This window comes from Pleurodeles waltl, chromosome 3_2 (assembly GCF_031143425.1).
Source record: "Pleurodeles waltl isolate 20211129_DDA chromosome 3_2, aPleWal1.hap1.20221129, whole genome shotgun sequence".
Classification (NCBI taxonomy): Eukaryota; Metazoa; Chordata; class Amphibia; order Caudata; family Salamandridae; genus Pleurodeles; species Pleurodeles waltl.
Window position 1 is genome coordinate 60,381,285 of NC_090441.1, and position 21,824 is coordinate 60,403,108.

Genomic DNA, 21,824 nt, shown 5'->3' on the forward strand with positions numbered 1-21,824 from the left:
GCCCCCAGCCACTTATCTATGTCATCCCCCTCTACATAGGCAGGAACCACCCCTTTGGGTAATCTGGGGCAAACTCCCCCACCCATAGACACCTCAGCTTCTTTATCGCTGCCTCCATCTCTTTTCTCTTTGTATGCCCACTTTTTCTTTTCTAGGGCCAGCTTGTCTGCTTCAAAAGCTATGTATGCTAGCTGGGCCTCCAGCTCTCTTTCTCTGATAGATGGGTTCTCTCCTCCTGAAAGGACCCCCTTCCCACCACTAGCTTTGGGTCTGCCCCTAGTGACTGTATTTACTGAGGACCGTTCTTCCTCATCCTCACTTAGGCTCAGATGCCTTCCCTCCCCTGAGTGGTTAGAGCTTGCATCCTCCCTTCTTTCTCCCTCCTCTGGAGCTTCTTCTGACTCTACCTCTTGGGCCTCAGCCCATGCTGTCAGGGATGTGATCAGGATTTGCTTCCTGAGATCAGTGGTTGCAGGCAACCCTCTTTCAATACACAACCCCCTAAGCTGGACTACTGTCAGTGTGGGTAGGCTAGCCAGATCAAGCTCCATGGTTCCCTAGTTTTGTGTCAACAAAAACTTTTTTGCAAAAATTGGAAACAAGAATTTAGAAAAATTACAAAAATTCAATAATTGAAATTAATCCAAATTAAAAATTAAAAAAAATGTTTGCACTAGGACAATTTAAAGGATTTTTAATTTGTTTTACCTAAAACTGTAACGTGATATTGAACACAAGTACAGGATCCCGTCGCTGCTTCCAATTATGTTGGAAAATGGGTTATTGGTAGGGCAGGTAGGTACCTACACCTAGCAACAAGCCACTAACCTCCACATAGGTACAGTTAGGTCTCAGTAAATTAATCCCAGCTCAACCCTTGGTAGCTTGGCAACGAGCGTCAAGCCTTAACTTAGGAGACAAAGTGTAAAGCATTCAAATATCACAAAACAGTAATTAAATAAAACACAGGAAACAGTTTAAAAATCCAAAACCAATTTATAAAAATAGTTTATATTTTTATCTTTAAAATGACACAAAAACAATTAAAATCGGTTCAGGGGAACCGGAGATATGAATTTTTCAAGAATTATTACTTTTCTAGCGCTTAGAAACAAAAATCGCCAATCGGGTCATCTGGTTGCACCTCGACCGGGGCAAAGTCAAACTTTCAGGCCGACCGCGATGGAGCCCTGCTCGGCTACAGGTCGCGGGAGGCCTCGGTTAAAAAGTTACCTTCTGACTTAGTCTTTATTTTGAAGTTTTTCTTCACCGGGACGAACCTGCCAGTTGAATCCGACCTCCTGGAGCCCTTGTCCGGATACGCGATGTGGGTTTCCTCGGTGGAGACTTTTACCTTCGGACTTAGTCGTTTTTTCGAGATGAAAATCCTTTGACCGGGGTAAACCTGGATCTTGATCCGACGTCCATGGAGCCCTTCTCGGATACGATGGCAGGGAGGTCCCGGTCAACTTTTTACGTTCGGACTTAGTCTCTTTTTTGGATGATTTTCTTTACCGGGACGAACCACGAAGTCAGGCCGGGTTGCGGTTGAGGCAAGCCGGCTAGAATTTCCGCGGCGGGTCGGTCCCTCTCTGGAGCTTTTTTCCAAAAATTCTCAAATCTTTTCCAAACTTCTGGGGCTTCACCCAGATGTTCTTTTAAGGTTCTTTTGGGGTCCACAGCTCACCCCAAGGGTCCAGAAGTTCTGTGATGGTCCTTGGGGGTGCGGACTTCAACTCCCAGAATGCACCTGGCGCAAACTCCTTTTTGGCCACTGGACAGTGGTCAGCTGGTCGCTTCTTTCAGGAGTTGGTGCAGGGGACTCTGGTTAGCAATTTTTCACCTGTAGCAAACAGGGAGTCCCTCCTTGAACCAGTTGAAGCCAGGCAAAGTCCTTCTTGTGGTGAAGCCCAAGTGTGCAGCTGGTGCAGTCCTTCTGAGTGCAGGGTCCAGGTGCAGGCCAGGGGTCCAGCAGGGCAGTCCTTCTTCTTCCTTAGTTCCTTTCTTGTTGAATTCTGGAGGGGATCTGAGGTGTGGGTGCAGGTCTGCCAGTTTTATCCTTGCTCCTGGGTGAAAAGCAGGGGGGCCCTGGTTCTCCAATCAGGGACAGGGTCGTCCCCCTGTGATGACCACTTCCTGGGAAGTGTGGCAAAAATCCATCCCAGAAGGCAACAGTCTCTAAAAATCCAACATGGATGAATCTGATTTTTGGAGGTTACATCTGGCTGAGCCCACCCACTGGTGTGGCTAAAAATCATAAACACACCCCTCTCCTGCCCTCTCCTAATCTAATCAAGGGGGCACCTAATTGTCTGGGGTTGCAGGATGTAGGGGTGTTGCTGGGTGCTGCAAATGTCCTTCTCTGCCTTTGAAGACCAGTTTGGCAGCCCTCCACCTTCCTGCCTCACCATCTGCTGAGGGGAGATTCTCTCCCCCAAGCACATTCCTTTGTGTGAAGTCAGGCCACTTCACACCTCATCAAGGTAGCCTGGCAGAAGCTGCTGCAGGCTGGCCAATCAGAGCACAGCAGCAAAAACAATGCAGAGCTGAAATTGGCAACTTTTTAGGTAAAGTCTAAACTTTTTACCTGAACTAGTTATATTAAATCCAACAACTGGAAGTTGTGGGATTTATTACAACAATCAATTTGATACCAAATTCTTGGTATGTAACATTTAAGGAGACTTTAAAATTTAAAATAAAGTCTGCCCATTCTAGCCTATGAAGGCCATTTACTTCAATGAGGGAAAAACGAATTTGGCTGTTTTTACCTCACCAGGGCTTATAAATCTATTTGTATAAAGTCCCTGCTTATAGTTACATGGCACCCAGCCCTAGGGGCACATAGGGCACACCTTAGGGGTGACTTATATGTAAAAATAAGATAGTTTAAGACTTTGGAAGTACCTTTAATTCCAAAGTCGAATTTGCATATAACTTTAATTTAAAAGCAGCCAGCAAGGCAGGCTTGCTTTTAAAATGACACTGGGCACCTCAGCAGTGCACCTAGGTGTGCACCACCTATGCTGTGGTCCCTAAACCTACATGCCCTACCATATACTAGGGACTTATAGGTAGGTTAACTTAGCCAATTATAATTAGCCTAATTTGCATAACCATTTTACACAGAGCACAGGCCCTGGGACTGGTTAGCAGTACCCAGGGCACCATCAAAGTCAGGAAAACACCAGCAAAAAGAGGAAAATGGGGGCAAAAAGTTATGGGGCCTTTCAATCAGCCCTGTTTTCTCACAGTCCGAAAATACTGAACCACCAGGAACCAGAAAAGCAGTGAAGGAAGACCCACATAGTGGGTGGGACACAGGCAGATAACAAAAAACACTCTGAGGAAGTTCATAGTAACAACCTAATGAGGAGGCAGTGTCAAGGGATGAACACTATGAACTCTTTGATAGCTTGGTGGTGGTAAATTTGTGATAAGGGTGATGCCTCCCAGTAGCCACATTGCTCCTACACAGGTTAGAATATGAAAATAATCAGGGTCTGTGGTGAAGGGTTACAGGCTTGAAAGGAGGAAAAATCCTCAAAGACATTAAAAAAGACTCCTGAGTCAAGTGCCAGGATGAAAAATCTACTAAAAAGGATGAAAAACAGGCTCTAGAAGGACCAGTATGACAAGCCTGAGGAGGCAGGTAAAAATGCATGGGTTTGTGATTTACAATCTCTCCTCTGATGGACCATGTTAAGTTGATTGAGATGCTGCGGGAGTTGACAATAAGAAAACAATTCAATTTTCATGAAACCCATTTCCCACACAATAAGGACTAGGAACCAGTGATTAAAGTTAAGTAATGTTTATTTCCAATCAATAATCAGTCCAATACATTTACATGTCAGGAAAATATTAAAAAGACCTAAGATTACAGCTGGCAGGTTGAAATATTTCAATTGTGCCAATCTCAATAGATTAAGGTACAAAGCAATAAGAGCCACTGCAATACAGAAACAGAAAATTGGGAATAGGTGTTCCATAAAGAATTTTCCCTCATTTAAATATGAAATGATTCTAAAGTGAACTTATCAGAGTTTTAATTAAGGAAGGCGTATGATCTGACTGAAATCCTAGGGAAATTTGAAAATGCAAGAAGGTGTCAGCATAGTGAAGACTTCAGTAGAAGTTTCCCAGAAAAAGGAATAGGTGTCATAAAGCTTCACACTTGCAAGAATAAAAGCAGCTGGGAGGTCTGTACCCCTCAAAGACTAATGAAATCTGCTAATCTCTGACGAAGTGAACATTAATGAAAACAAACAAAACAATTGTATATCTTCCCTCCCCTCCAAGAACCAATCGATTCTTTTCTCATGTGCATTTGCAGCACCACCTGAATTTCCCATCCCACAGCGCTTGGACGGCTACTACAATCTCGAGCATCCTCCCTTCCTGATATGCAATGAATAGGAGGCTTCATTTACTAATTTAGTCTTCACATTTCTTGCCAAGATTTCTCTCCGCAGGTTTTGTTATCAATAAATTAATACATTGCAACAATACTTCTTTCTCTAGCTAATGAAATCTTGAAAACGCACCTGCACAAGTAAGAACACGCTAACCAAACAAAATACATTACAAAATGAAGGCCTTTAGTCAGACTAACTTTAACTAAAAATGTAACGTGCATTTCGAATACATGAGTATGCATGCACACATAACTTTCAAAATAAATGCAGAACATGAATAAAGGAACACAGGTTGCTTCTGCAAATACAATTTACAGTGTAAATACGAGCATGAATGACTACATGAAAGCAATTTAAATGAACATTAGTGTGCACATTTATAAAGTTTCAGTTTCTCAGTGGTTACATTCTATTAATGCATGTAAAGGTTCACATCCATTAATATTATTCAAGGCACACAGTAAATATAATGTCAAAAATAAATGTGAGGTTGCACAATGATAACAAGTGAAGGACAGTGTCAAAATTGTGCTACTCCACAGGACTGAAGCACAGGATCAGGCTGGATCAAGAGCCAGTATGAAACTGACAAAGAAAACTGCAATGTCATTGTGCTGCTCTGCATGGTCTTCTCAACAGCCTTTTTACCTAGAAAAACAGAACATAACAGATAATGAGGAAGTAAAATAAGCTATGATGGATTGATAAGGGCACAAGGGGGGACACCATTAGGTTACATTACACACACTGTCCTGGACACTGTATGCATTTTGTCTGTGATTCTCTTACCTAGTAGGAAGCCATCACCAAGTTCACTCTGTGCCAAGGGGGTATGTACTCCACTGTGGTAGAACATGAATGAGTAGTGGGGGCTGCTTGTGAATCTGGGCACTAGGTCTGTTATGATACTGGAGGCATCACACACTGCCTGATTATTGAGTAAGCGCTTTTTTCTGTATTCATTTGTGGAGAGGGAACATACGGAAATATGTGTGCCATCAACACAGTCAATGACATTTGGGAACTGCGCTACCTTGTAGATCATCAGGTTGGTTTGTTGCAATGATTGGGGAGTATTGAGAAATGATATATATATCGGTTGATTTTGCTCACCATAAAGTCCATTAACCTGCAAAAGTCCCTGGACAGGGCACTTTGTGACACCCTCTAGCCACTGCTATGACCCCCTGGCAACTGCCAGGGGCTGTGAGGTGTAGGTAACACAGCACCTGCATGTGGTGTGATTGCATTACTTCTAAGTGTCAGGGCCTGTAGCTTAAGTTGTAACTAAGCAATTAAATCAAGTATCCCCTGACTACTGAGTCTGTAACTCTCATGAACCTACTCCTCTGTCTGTCCAAAAAGGATGACCTTTGTACATGTACTTAGCAATTCACAATTGGGAAATCCTTATTTGTGATTTCCTATTTTGCAATTTCCAAAATGCAATTTCTACTGGATAGAAATCACATTTTGGCCACTACAAATGCCTTTTGTACATACCAAAATGGCGTTTCACATTTTCTAACGGCCCAAAATAGCAATTTTCACCGTTAAGAAATGCAAAATGCCTTTGTATATATAGGTCTGAATGCCTGAACCGATACTTAATGAGGCTTGTGATGCCTTGTGAAATTTAGTCAATACTTTGAATTCTGCCTTGCATGCACCAAGAAAGAGATACCCCTAGAATTATGACAGAAATGTGCTGACTTTCACCGAACTGACCCAGGGGCCCCTTCTGCACAATACCTTGGCGTGAGAGATCGGGAGTCAGTCCAAGGGGGGGGGGCTCTATGTACTTTGCAGGGGGCCCCCTCACGTTTCATTATGCCACTGTCTGCCATTGGTATACCACAATATTTGGTTAGGAATTTTCTAACTTCCTGGGATCTCAAGTATTAGTAATTTACATAATTTGTTTGTCATTTTGTTAGTGATCTTTCCTATCATAAAGTAACAGAGTTTTGGTGCTTGATTTAGCTCTGATGCTGGCCTGATTGGACATTTTATGGACTAGCCTCTTTGTGTAAGAGTTTAGTCATCCCATTCTCTTCCTCTTTTTAGAAATGTAATTGTAATTGTATTTATATAGCGCTTACTACCCCTGACAAGGCGTGTATGTACTGAGAATCATTTTGACTCTTAGGAGTTCCCAAAAGGTATATTCCATTTCATCTTGGGAAGGTGATTACTCCTTGCATGCAAAATGTACCCTGCTGGCTTTTCGCATATACGGTTGTTACCGGTTTGATAGTCTAAACTACAAGACGGGTTTCAAGAAAATCAGCTGCCTCCAGGAACCATTAGCTCTTTACCTTTCACATGCCCAGGATGCTAAAGAGCAAACCATTCACCGTTCAAAAACTGTGCTCGCGCTGCCCAGCATTTCAATCAGAGCTATAATAGTCACAAGATAACGTGACAGGGAAGGGACAACACGTTTGCATGACACAAGCTTTGGAATGTGTTACCACTGCTAGGAACGACCTTAGAGTTTTTGCAGCCCTTGGCTAAAAATCCCCAAGTATGCCCGTCACACCTCCCCCTGCTCGGCATGTGCGCACAACCCCACGCACAGGCATAACACACAAGCAGATCAGCAAGTTATTTAACATGTACAGCGCATCCTTAACCAGGACCATTAGCAAGAATGCATTTTGTTAGGTGTGAGAAGACTTCATAACTCTCTACAAGTGAACAAATCTCTTCCATCAGCCCCGTGCCCATGGGCTTTCCCGTCAGGCAAAGACACAAATGAATGACTGACTTGATCACTTTAAGAAGCTATGCACTCTTAACGTTGTTATCACTTATACTTCAAACCCATCAGCTCCCTGTCCGGGATACTTAAAGAACACGTGTGGCATGGTATATGAGAGTTGCATCATCTTCCGAAGCAGCCCTTCCTGTCTGAGTGCTATATGAAAACAACAAGTATGATGAATAGGATCATACATATAAATGTGGAAATACCATTTAGGTGTCATTTTTCACTCACTGTAAATCAAATGCATCTCTTAAAGGAATGGAAGGGGTAACATTTTAAAACAAAGGCCGGGTTACTTTGGTCAGTAAATTTGAGCGGGTTAATTTCACTGTCACTGAGTAAATAAAATGTGCCCCTCCTATTTATTTTTAAAGGTAATTGCTTTGTGTGTTAAGATTCAGGAAGAGATATTGATCACAGTCATATATGCATCTCATTTGGAGCCTGCAGCAGTGTAATCTCTCCTACACGGCCACTGAAAGACTTCCTGGCACTAACGCAGTCAAGCTGCTATTAAATATCTTTCTTGGCCGAAAGGATTGGTGATTGTAAGAACAATTTTAAAGCAATGCATTTATTCAATAGGCTTCTTGGCGCTGAAAACTGTAGCTACAGGCAGTTGGAGTGGATACGGCCACATTTTTGTAGCTTTGAACTACAATAAGCAGGCCTCTAACCTGGTTGGTGATAGCAAGCCGATCCACAATTTTGCTGCAGCTACTGACAAATATTGACCACAATTTTGTGAGTAGTGAACCGTTGAGGCTTATGAGCCCTTTTCAGATTTTCTCTTTTGCCGAGAGCGCATCATCACGCACGGACCTCTGGTGATGGGCTTTTCTGGTGCAGCAGAGCCGAGCACCTTTTGTATGTGCCTGTGGGGCATAAAGTGAACTCATTTCACCCCATATTTCTCTAGGCTAGTCCTTTATTTTCAGGCAGCACCGCTCAGAAGCAGAATTAGGCAAATCGTGTTCACTGTTTCTGGGCTTTACTATCTGAAAATAAAGGACTTAGGGGCATATTTATACTCTGTCTCCGCCGAATGTACGTCAAAAATTTTGACGCACATTCGGCGCAAACCTTGCCCCATATTCAAACGTTGACGCCCGCGGACGTCAAAATCCCGCCGCGTGCGTCATTTTCTGGATGCGGGAAACCGCCTTGCATTAATCATATGCAACCTGGGCGTTCCCGTCCAAAAAATGACTTAAACGCCCATGCGTCGTACTTTTGCTACTGGGCAAAAATCCTGCATTGCCGGGAGGCGGAGTCGGAAAATGACACACAACCCGATTTGTGTCAAAAATTAACCCCTGGGTCAGGGCAGGCGTTAAAATGGGGCAAACACACCTGTATTTAATCAGAACACACAGAAGCAAAAGCAGAGCAGCAAAAGGGAGACATGGCGGTGCTTCTCATCCAGCGTGCACGCAGACGCAGAGCACAGCAACAACAACAGCAGCTACCACAACACCAGCAAGGACCCCAAAGACAACGCAGAAGGCAGGAGAGGATATTCCGCACCAGGACAACCCTTCATGGCCTCAGGGAACATGACATCATCCAGAGGTACAGGTTGAACTGGCAAGCCATTCAGCAGCTGCTGCGCAACATTGAGCCACAGTTGGCACCCAGCTTGCTGACACCCCGCACCATCCCAACAGAAACTAAGCTGCTAGCTGTCCTACACATGTTGACAAGTGGTTCCTTTCAAACCACTGGCGCCCTGGTTGCTGGGATATCACAGCCATCATTCTCCGCCTTCCTGCCCAAAGTACTGGATGCGATCATCGGACTCACACCCCGCCACATCTGCTTCCCAAACACACAGCAGAAGCAGCAGGAGACAAAGCAGGGGTTTTACCTCATTAATGGATTCCCACACGTCCTTGGTGCCATTGACTGCACACATGTACGTCTTGTGCCACCTGCTGCAACTGAACGCCTATACCGCAACAGGAAGCACACACACTCCATCAATGGGCAAGCCATTGTGGATCACCAAGGATTGGTCACCAATATCGTGGCAAAATATCCTGGGAGTGTACGTACATGACTCATTCGTCTTCCGTCACTGTACCATCAATCAACACTTCCAGGATGGACTATATGGCAATGGACAGCTTGTTGGTAAGTACAGAAACCTACTTATATACACACTGCACAGCAACCCTCTAGGACACACAACACATACACCACGACAGCAACATGTGGACAGGAACACACTGAGGTTGTGACACCGCTAGCCATGTTTGATAGGTCTGCAGTGAATGTGTCACACATCTGAAATTAGTGTACAGTCTAATGTCAATACGTCAATGATTACAATGTATGGAGAGGTTTGGCCAATTGTCACCTTGCAAAATGTAATATCTCACTGATGTTAAAATTAATCCATTGCATATGTATAAAGGTATGGGATGTCCAGGGTACATGGATGCTAACGTGTTACCACCACTGTCAAATTGAATTTGTGTATGGAACTATCATCTCACCCCCAGTGAAGACACAGGGACACCTGTATCACAAGTCACAATGCTAGGGAGTGCACACTGTACTGCAAATCCCAAAACATACTGCTGACAACCGGTCAGCAGGCAAACACTCGTTCAGCCAAGGAAACAACCCAATGCAGATGGTACATCCTAGAAGCCTAGGAATCAACACAATAACACAAAAGAGTCACAGACAACACAAGACAACTACTGCCATGCAAGGTGATATTAATGGGGCAAGCTACATCACCATGATCCCAATCATTTTCTCTTTCAGCTGATCAGGGGTATGGGATCCAGCCATGGATTATGACACCATTTGGCCACCCAAGCACTGCAGCAGAGCGTGCCTACAATGAGGCACATAGGAGGACACGCACCATAGTCAAGAGGACCTTTGGCATTCTCAAGTCGAGATTCAGGTGCCTTGACATCACTGGTGGCAGCCTCCTATATTCACCAGAAATGGTCTGCAAGATCATTTTAACATGTGCCATCCTGCACAACATTTGTGTATGAAGGAACATTCCCCTATTAGAACCAGAGACACAAATGCCTGAAGAGGAGGAATAGGAGGATGCTGGCCTGCAACATGAGGGGGGAACAACAAAACACAGCTGCTGGATTGCGTAGGCACCAACATATTGTGAACAATTTCTTTTGAAACAACTCACCATCACCACTGTATCAACATATGTAAATAAACACTCATAATAATCACCATATCATGGTCTGGGTAATAATTTTTGCTCACCTTTATCTCTAACTATCAGAATAAGAGTGTAGCCTCATGGAGCATTGCTGACATACCGATCAGGACACAGAAATTTCCAAAGCAATTGTGATGTGTATTATACAACAGTCACATTCACACACACTGTAAATTACATATATCCTGTACATTTCACCTTTGAAGGGCAATAGCAGAGGACCACACCTATTTCACACATACATGTTGGCAACATGGTTCATCGCAGCATATGGCACACAACTAAGAAACCATCACTCAATAAGGGGAAAACAAGCCTCATGCATGAGGCAGTTGATGTGCTATTGCATTGGTAACAGGAATGTATGACCAGACCCTTGACAGCAGTAAGTCCAACTGCATCCAATCTTTGCAAGGACTATCTGTGACTAGAGTTTCATATAAGCAGAACATAGACAGCACAAGTGCCACACACATGACAAGCATTGCGCACATGACATTCCATGTACATGTCAGCCCATTTCCTAACTCCTGACACACCCATGCTCCTGGTCTCACCCCACCTGTCTTAAAAGGTCCCTGGAATGGTAATATGTATACCCAGATATTCCCTCCTCTACACACACACAGACTGACAATAGTAATCCAGTGTGCTTCACCCTTTCGTATGGTATGCCATGGGCATAGTACATCTGTCTGCATGGACGTCAGGTTGAATAATGCACTGGCTTGTAGTCTCTAAGCCCTGTTATCACCTGTAGATTGCTTCCCATGTGAAAGGTACCGTTGGCCATGTGAACTCAAATCTCACCTACAGGACTTGTGAGAAACTGATGCAGCACACACCTGTGAGCACCTCCATGCAGACCACCCATTTGAACATGCACTGCCCTTGCAGATGCTTGGAACAGCATAGAAGCTGCCATTTTGTCGATTACACTGTTATGCATTGCTAGAAAAATAAGCCGTGTAACACAGCCCTTGGGTTTATGTGTAACCTTCCAAAACACAGGACAAACACAGTTTTCCATGTCAACTGTCTTGTCCTTCCTCCGACCAGTCTTAGTCAGACCACTGAGTATGTACCTTGTGAAATTGCTGGATTCTGATTGACCCTGCATCCTGTCAGCCTGACTGGCACCTGTCTGTGCATTACCCCAAAGGTTCCTTGTGGCTACATATGTAGCATACTTGCTTTCCCAACCCTCACATTCCTCCGGGGGTATTTTGTCAGGTGCTTCCTCAATGCATACTCAAATACATTGTATAGCATGATCTGCTTTTTTATTGTACCATAATTGGGAACTTGTCTGCAAATACCCAAATCATGGCCTATCCCTTGTCTGGGTCTCATGTATGCATGAGTGACAAAGTGTGACAGTGTACCAGGGCCGTATGCAGGGATTGGGTATGGTGCCTCCAGCAGAACCAACAACCTATGATAATGTGCATGAAAAGTCCACACAGGTTAGGACCCTGACAGTTCACACGCTGAATCACATTGCTCACAACATATTGATGGCCTGTGCGTGCTGAATAGCTGCAAGATTAATCAACACAGAGGCTATGATGTGCCCATTTGCAGTGGGAACTTTACAGGCCAACCTGTGTACAAATGTTGTAATGACACCTGCCGGAACATGACTCCTGAGATATGATCTCACTCAGCACACCAAGGTTGCCCTGTTGACAGTCTCATAACACGTCTGCAGTGACAGGGTGGGACCATCCCCATGAAGGTTCTTATGTCCTCATTGGCTTTACTTCCATTGATCTCCGAAGGATACTCAGTAGATACAGGAATAGCCGCCACTGACTCATGATGAGACCTGGACATAACTGTGACAACATAGACCCCTAAAAACATACAGGATCAACATTGGACCACACACATGAACCAGACACCTCTGTGCAATTGATCACTGGAAATGTGTGGCCATGTGCTGCTTCATCTGCTGGTCCACCACTGCCACAGGAGAGTTGTGGCTCAGTCATATGACCACAACTGTGGCGTGATATTACATTTGTGGTTCACCTTTGGCTTTCCGTGTCAATAGCATGGTACCCACTTAGTCTGTACATGTGCCTGACTCACGGTGGGTTCACCAACAAGGGCCTAGGAAGCAGTATCCAAAATTCCAGGACATGTGATGGGCAAGTTTGGGACTATTGACATGAACAAGCGTCTGCCATCTATCTGGTGCATGCTTTGTCATTTGTGGTGTTTACGTTACCCAAAAACTAGGAAGTGCACACAACAGATGTTGCTACATGCATGACTAACACATTTCCTCTCTCATTTCCACACTGACTTGCATCTGAGGGTTGGACACATAGACTTCACATTCATACAAGCATATTTGCAATAATGCATCTTGTGATGAACACACACTGGGACAACAACTACATCAGTAGAAAATGCACACACATTGAGCCATAGGCATTGAGGTATTGTACTTATGCCCGTCACATTGCTATCCTCTCCTGAAACCAAACGTGCCCAATTTGTGCAATACATATATGTAGGCCACACGTATGGCCATCTAGTGCGTCAGTCAAGAGGGAAAATCCTGTAAATGAAGTAGCGGATCATTGTACGCAGTAGTATGATGTCTCACATGTGTCCATACACCGTCATGACCAAAGTGGGTGCAATCAGCCTATCTCAGTTGTGTCACAAATGTAACATAACATTAAAATAGTAAAATTACCCAAACCTAGTTAATGACCTGAAATTTTAACGCAAACGCAGCAAAAAATTACGCTTATGCCTGAAAAACGACACATAGGGGGTTATTCCAACTTTGGAGGAGTGTTAATCCATCCCAAAAGTGACGGTAAAGTGACGGATATACCACCAGCCGTATTACGAGTTCCATAGGATATAATGGACTCGTAATACGGCTGGTGGTAAATCTGTCACTTTTCCGTCACTTTTGGGACGGATTAACACCTCCTCCAAAGTTGGAATAACCCCCATAATGCCTTGAAAACACAATTGACTCTTCCACACTGTACCTCAGAAAATTGGTTAAGTGTTAAACTATTTCCAAGCATATGGATGCGGGCTCATTTCTACTCTTGTGCGTCGAAAAAAATGACGCCCAGACTGTATGCGTCATTTTTTTTTTACGCATAACGATAAAAACGGCCGCCATTTTAGGCAGGAAGTGATGTAATAGGATATCTTGTTTACAGATCATGTACAGTGGGTTGACTTTCACTTTCACTTTGCAGTCTCTGACACTTCCTGACTGTGTGGCTGTGTTGAAAGTTTTGTCTGGTCAAATTGTGCTTTTGTCTCCTGTGTGGTCCATTTCTTGTCATTTTGTGAATACAAAATTGTTGTCTATCCTGTCTGAGTGTTTTTTGTGTACAATTGTGTTGTATAGTATTGTCTTTGTTTTGTTGGGAGTCTGTTGTGGGTAGTGTTAGTTTGGGTCTAGTTGGGCTGTTTTAGTTGTTTAGTTTAAGTTTTTCATATTCTACTTTCCCCCTATTCTCCTTTGTTCCCCTTTATCCCCTAGTTATCTTTTGCTGCTAAGATGTAGGGTAGGCCTCATCTTGGCAAGATGGGTGAGGAGGAGCTGGGTGGCTTTATATGGCTGGTGTGCCATTTCCTCCCCCTTATGATTGAGGCAGGTGGGCAGGTGATACAAGGGTATCACACTGAGGCACGGAGGCTCCGGTGGGCAAAGGTCTTGCATCACCTGCAATGCATTTCTCGGACACCAAGGAATGACCACCAGCTGAAGCACCGCTGGGCAGACCTCATCTCCAGGGAGCAAGATCTGCTGGACCACCTGGGGATTGTGAATGGTGGCCCTGTTGGTGAGTACAAGTCATATAAATGTGCACGATTAAATGCTCTGTAGTGACATCAGATGATTTGTACAATATCTGCCGGCAATGTTGTTGAGTGTGTGGAATGCTTTGGAAACATACAGGGTGACTTATGTACTATGTTAAGGACCACAATTGCTAGCTGTTAGGAAGCAAGAGCTCTGCAAACTTACTGAATACTTTTGCTTTATGTAAGTTTGTGCCACCTTTGTGTCAAACAGCAACACAAATCAGGAGCCAATTATGTATAGATATAGGTCACATTTGCCAGTGAGGTATAGAAATTTCCAATTTATTACCAACATTTGTTGACGCAACAGCTAGACTGACTTTTGAAACACTACATGAGGCTGAAAATGAGTGCAGGCTTCACGTCAATTGATGATAGCAATGTGGCCCAAACATATGTCTCATGGGTGTCTGGTGAGTGTGTAAGGAAAGCGATCACGGAAATTCAAAAAATCTTAGGGATTATTGTGGCCCTTCTTCATTTCGGATACATGTCAGATCTGGATTTGGAGACATATGGAACAAGTTCTAGCTGCCCTCAGCTAACATCTTAGACTGGTATTTGGTGTTTGTTGTGCCACCTTTCGTTTAGGGATGGCTGGCCAAAGGTATGCACATGGGTTCATATCTCTTTGGTTGGTGCAACTCATCACAGCTGGGCCACATCAAATGAAGAAACTGTAACAACATGAGGGCTAACAACTGTCCCTGCCCCTCTGTACATTGTACCTGTGTGTCATAAATTTGTCATGGCCACAATGGCTGGTTGACTGGTAATGCACTCCTCAAGGAAAGTGGCTTTGGATGTCTCTCTTCGATACACATGATGAGACGCATACACTCCATTATTATGTCTACTCACTGATGAAGGAGCATGTTTGCCACCACTTGATAGTTAGGGCCACTGCATGTGTGCAGATATGTGTGTAACACTCACTGGAGACCCATGGTATGTACATGTTAGCCGTGCTATATCGGATGCAGTATCATCATGTCTGAGTGGCTTTACTTACTTATGTAATCTTACACATAGTATTTGTCTTTGGAATTGTTGGACAGTGCACAGAAATTGAGCACATTTCTCCCTTCCATGCCTTACAGGTGGACCGGCACCCTACACTGTTGGTGAGGTGGCTAGATTCGAGGACCCAGACAACTCCAGTAAGTGTTGATATGTCTGTTATGTCTTGTGTTTGCTGGTGATGTGTGATGGACTACTGTGTGTTGAACACATAGCAAGGTGTGATGTGCTGGCCAATCATTTGTTTTGTTCCATGAGTGGAATTTCATTTTACCACCATCTTTGAGTTGGCCAATCCTTATCCTATTGTCTTATGTAGGGATTCTAGGTCAGTCCTGTAGGCCCCGCAATGTGAATGGGGATGGGTCATGTGGATAACACTTGTATCAGAAAGTCGCACTGGACCTAATTTGTGATTCAGTCAGCCTGTCAGACCCACATTCTCCCAAAATGGGCTGCTACATGCTTACCCACAGACTTCTGCTTCCCAATTCACTAATGTACATATTAAACTGTAGGTTGAACTTCCCAGCAGCATGTAGCTCCACATGTAGTGCTACGAGTATGTGGCACTTGAGTGCAATGGCCTAGGTGTGCATGCAACTCATGGCCAGGGGTGTTCTTGCATCTCTGTGTTTGTTGTAAGTCATGGCTTACTGGAAGTATATGATTTGGACAAAGGTCTGCATTTCCAGACATGTGTGGCGCTGGGATTGGTCAAGGGTTTGCTGTCTCCTATTTGTAGATACTCCTTACCTGTGGTGTGTGTGTTGAGCCAAACACATGTCCAGCTTTCCTAAGCTTCCTGGGTGTCCATGTTGTTTGAAATTGTTAGTTGTTTGTCCACCCCCCCCACCCTCAAACACAAGCATGGGTTTGTGAATAGTGTACCTAGGACTGATGATACAAGTTTGGTACACAGACATGTAAATCAGTGAATCTTTTGTCTGAACCTAGTATACACACTCATTTTTCCCACATGAGTACTATACTAGCAAGTCCATTTACAACTTGCAGATCATGTGGCACTAGATTTCCATTCTGTACAATTACATTTGTAGCCCTGGCATTGGTGGAGGATGTGCTGCATGATTGTTAGCTGACAACTGGCAGAACTATGGTGCCAAAATCATGCCAGTTGTTACCCATCTTGTAGTGTTTGGATGTGCTACGTGTGATAGAACCTTTGTAGGCTGGCTTGCCATGTACTTCCTCAGGGACAATCAATGATCTGTATTATGATATGAGCTGTTACAAGTACAATAGATGTATTGTCTGATTTATTTCTTGTGCCATTTCACACAATGCAGTTCCTAATGTTAGTTTTTCTATTTGTCTTCACAGCTGCAAATATGACACCCATCCAGGTCAGGGAGTTTCAATAGCGGGCAATGAGGTATCAGCACATACTTCAGGTAGAGTCTGGGTACCGAAGAATGGCCCGCAGATACCGGCACTAACAGGCCTCCGGAGCCTGGAGGGCATTCCCACAAGGCGGACCTTCTTTGCTCACCACAGCCACCACCAACACCACCACCACTACCACCCAGGTGGCACCACCAGCAGCTGGGACCGTTGCCGCAACCACCTCAGCAAGTGCTCCAGGCCCCAGCACAGCACCACCTGCAGGGCAGCCCACAACAATGGGCACTACACAGCCCACACTTCCTCAGCTGGCGCCCAGACGACCCCATCTGCAGCTATTGACCCTGCTGCTTTTGTACAGATGCAGCGTAAATTGGACCGTGACCTGCGTAAAATGAGTCAACTGCGGCAGGAGGTGCGACATGTAAACCGGCGGGTGCGGTCAATCAAGAGGACCCTCCGGAGGGCCAACCTGTAGCAGTGTTGACGGACATGATTCCCTCCCCTCCCTCCTCTTTCCTGATTCTTATACTTTGTAGGTTTAGGGGGCTTAGTGTTAGGTTAGTATAGGATGTTAGTTTAGTTAGTGTTAGTGGGTGGGGGGTGGAGATCCTGAATATTTCTACTGTTTCTTTTTGAGTGTGTGGGTGGCAATGTTGGGGTTCTTGTGTGTTTAAAATAAACAATAAAAATAAAATATATATAAAAAAATGTAAAATACAAAAAAACATATATTTGTTTAGTATAAGATAGTATGTGTTTAGGTTAGTATCTGTTGTCCTCCATGTGTCCCGTCTCATAAGGGGGGTGGGGGGATTGATATTTAGAACGTTTCGTTAAATGTGATAAGTAAGTTTAGCTTAGATTAGTTAGGGGCAGTTGTGGGTAATGAGTAGTTAGAGTAGATTACGGTAGGTAAGGCTTTTCCCCGAGTTTTCACTTCTGTTTTTACAGTTTAATAAATATGTGGTAAACCCTTTACAGTATGTGTGACGTGCTTGTAGATCAGGGCCTTGGCATGAGTGTACAGTATTTCTTTTGTATTTCATTTTGTGTCCTATGCTGCAAACAAATCCCAAATGAGCTGTAACATTGGCAGCTACCCCAAAGCTACCTTGCAAAGAGTAGACCATTCATTGCAACCACCAATCACAGTTACTATGGATCCCAACGTGTGTTTTTCATTAAGTATGTTTTCAATGTCACATACAGTGCTTCCAGATTTATGATTGGGGACACTGTGTTATGTCTGACTGCAGTCTGATGTCCAAGAAACCCTTGTGAGTGGTAGTAAGCTCTCTTGTAGTATAGTGTACATGACTCACATAGATCATTTGTTACACTGTTCAGCATGATTACTTATTTGGATGTAAACTCATACACCTCCATTCATGAAGTTTGGTGACTGTTCGCTTAGATTTGTGGGCAATGTTACATGTGTTAGTTTTGCATGGAGGCAACATTTTGAAGGCACTATTTTATGGTTTAGATATAAGCATTATTCTGTCCAACACAGCATTATAGTGTATAGTTTCTCTTTTCCTCAGATATTACCCTCAGGAAGGGCAGAGTATGGTAGAATCCAGGCCACTGTGCATACTTATCAGCCTACATTATTTCAGGACAGTTGTATTGACAAGCTATGTAATTTGACAGGAGGCATAATTCAGTAGTCTACTGCACGGTTGATGTGTCACATTACACAGAGACAAAGTTTTTGTGTAAGTGCTATTTATTGAAAAGTGCTGTAGTGCTATATGTACATTGTCCATGATTGTGAGTCCATTATAGTGACATCTTCCATTGTGATCCTACACAGGTGCTAAAGGACAATTCATTGGACATGCTGGGGTGATGTGTCAGACAGTGCAGAGGGACAGGATTTGCCAATGAGTTAGTGAGAGACAATCACAAGGCAGGCTGACAAGATAGACAGTGGTTTGCACAACAGTGCTTGAGTACAGTTGTTGCAAGATTAGCATGTAACGAAGCGCAGGACCTTGGTAATAGGTGGCCATGTGATAGGGACTAGTGCTTCTGGGTACTTTTATGTGTGAAGGTGATCTGTTCCATGTCTTCATCTTCTGATGTGTGTGTTGCCTCCTCTGTCCTTGGTGGTGGTGGTTGTGAAGGGGCAACACACACCTCAGTGTGTGTAGATGTGGAGTCAGACATCCCGGTAGCTGCTACCTGTGAGGGTCTTAGGGGCAGTACTGCTGCAAGGAGGATCTGCTGGTTCTTAAGAATAACAGCCACATCACGATGGTAGGCAGCCAGGTCGGCCCTGAGGGGGTCATGATTGCATTCATGCATGCAGTGGAAGGTTTGGGGTGCGAGGTGTAATGGCAACTCCCTTACTGCAGTGGTAAATTCCTTTACAGTTTGTTGTAGTCCTTGCAGGATGGATGTTAGCGCTTGCATGGCTGCTGCCTGATCTGCAGATGACATCATGCACGAACGCATCCCCTCAAGGCTGGCTGCCATATTTTGCATCCCCACCCTCACCTCCTTGGCCAGCTCCCGCTGTACTCCGACTACAGTTCTCTCAAAGCTGGTGCCTGTGTCATCTGAGTCCTCAGCTGTATTGGAGCTGGCAGGTCTTACAATTGGGGTGGTGGGTGGGTCCTCTGTGATGGCTGCTTGTTCTGTGCGCCTTCTTGTGACTTAAGGTGGGGTCTGGAGGGTTCCAGGGACATCTTGGAGGGTCTGGTGGCTGATGTTTGTCAGCTCATCATCCATGCAATCAGGGTAGTCCTGGACAGACATATCTGCAGGAGATCCATCATCCTCTGCAATGAAATAGGGTACAATTAATGTGTCTGTGTTGTGGCATTTGTGATGTGATATGCCTCCCTTGTGATGATTTCACATTGAGATCTTGGTTCCTGTTCATTGTTCCTGTCTTTCATATTAGCATTCTCCCGGGCCTATGCCCCACCTGCATGTCACATGTATTGTGGTCAGTTATTAGACTTGTCGGCATCATCTCCTCTAGGTGTTGGTTTTGGGCAAATAGTGAATTGCCACCTTCTTGTCCCACTCAACCCTCCTTCTACTTCCATTCTCATGGTGAGACCTTTCACTGGCTGTGGGTGCTCTGATGGTACTAGCAGCACACTTAACAATCTGGACCTGCCCCAGTCTCTGATCTTTCACATCCACTTATATGTAGTTGAAATGTAGTGTATACTATGCATAGCATTGTTATGGCACGATATGGATATCAGCATTGGTAATGTGTACAGCTGATGTAGGGGAATGTGTGGTACATTGGATTGCCCTGATAGTCATAGCAGTGTCCTATTTCCTCCTCTGACTGTGCAGGTATATTTCAGTGACCAGTTACATGTGTCCTCCCCCTCAATGCTGTTGTCTGAGCAGTATGACATTTGGGATGTTGCATTGTGACCCAGGCACAGGATGGACCCTGACATATGCAGCATGGGTGTGACCTTAGTGCTGTGTAGCTCCTAATGTTGATGACATTGGCTGATGTTTGCGGCAACTATGGGCATTCACATTTGACAGGACTGAAACATTTGTCTTGTTTCAGGGGATTGTTAACTTTGTCATCCGAAACCCTCTAAATTAGGTGTTTATTATCCATGGGGACATTACTGCCATTGGCTACTTGAGCTGCACACACAGCGGATGTGGTAGTGGCAACTGTTGTCAATGTTACATTCCAGTTGTCGGTATGGCTAGAGGTTGTTAATTGGGCCCTAGTTAATGTAGGGGGTATAGTGGCTGACGTGTGACTGGATGTCAGTTTGACGTTGTGCCCTTCCCTCCTGGCGTGGCTTTACCTTTGCTACATCGTTGGCATGGCAGCATACCCCCATGGAACTGTTGTTGGTGTTGTGTTATGGTGTGCCCCAGCTTTTCTCTGTACAGGCCATGCCCCCGTGCTGTACCCCTTTACCCATACCACTCCATGTATATGATGACTTCCATGCATTGTGTAGTCGGTATTCCCCCCCACCGGTTGCAGTTAACATTAGTGCATTTTAGTTTCCCATGTGACTTACCCTGCATGTGCCTTGTCTCCTGGTAGTCTGCGCTGTCCTGTCCTTGAATCCCTGTGGCAATCTCCTCAGGGATGACGGCTGCGACCATCTCCTCCATGTGGTCCAGGGGCTCCAGGTGTGCTGGACTTCCACCTCCAGTCTGCAGTGCTGCCTTCCTGTTCCTGGCCATCTTTTCCTTGGTCCTGCGCTTGCAGTCATGCCAGCGTTTCTTGCACTCAATGACTGTTCTGCGTACTTCTGCCACACTGTTAATCTTATCAACAATTTGTTGCCATATTGTCTCTCTCCTACTGATTGGCAACTTTGAGGTGACAAACAGTTGGTGCTGGTGTTCCGTCACCTCTTTTACGAGGGTTTCCTGCTGCTCTGCACTGAAGCGACTCTTTCTTTTCTTCTTCTCCCTGTCCTGGTTCTTGTGTGGGTCCTCCTGGCTGGTTCCTGGTCTGTTGTCATCTTCCTGGGGTCTGTACAGGCATCTGGAATCCATTTTGGCTCACCTATGCTGAAATGGCTGTGTTTGCGGGGAATTTTGATGCTATTGCGTAAAAAAACGCAGCATATCCGGTTTGTGGTGTCGTAAATCGGCTCACAGTCATTTCCGCCGCATTAACGTAGTTTTCCTTTACGACGTGACGCTGCGGTGTGCGTCAAAAAAATGACTTACACCTGTGGTTTGTGCCGCCGTGCGTCAAAGTATAAATTTGACGCCCGCACAGCGCACAGTAATGGCGTTAGCCGGTGGTAATATTTTTGACGCAGAACTGCGTCGGCGCAGTTTTGAGTCAAAAAGTATAAATATGGGCCCTAGTCTGAGAAATATAGGGTTAAATGAATTCACTGTACTCCCTGGGACACCTTCCTGCAAATAAACAATCAATCCCCTCAATGCAGACACCCTTGCATTATGGTGCAGTGCCGCACTGCAAATTTTTGGCGCTGCAACATTTTGATAAATCTGACAATAAATGCATGCCACCTCGTGGCAGTGCCGTATTCAAAAGTCGCCATACCTTCACTTGTTTGGGGGTGTTCCCGTAAATATGTCAAAGAGTCCAATTTGCCCATTTGTTGCATGCCGCCAATTAAAAAGGTATATGATCAGCCAAAGGATGGCACTCTGTGTTTACTACCCACGTGGTGAAAGACATTGAGGTCTAGATTTA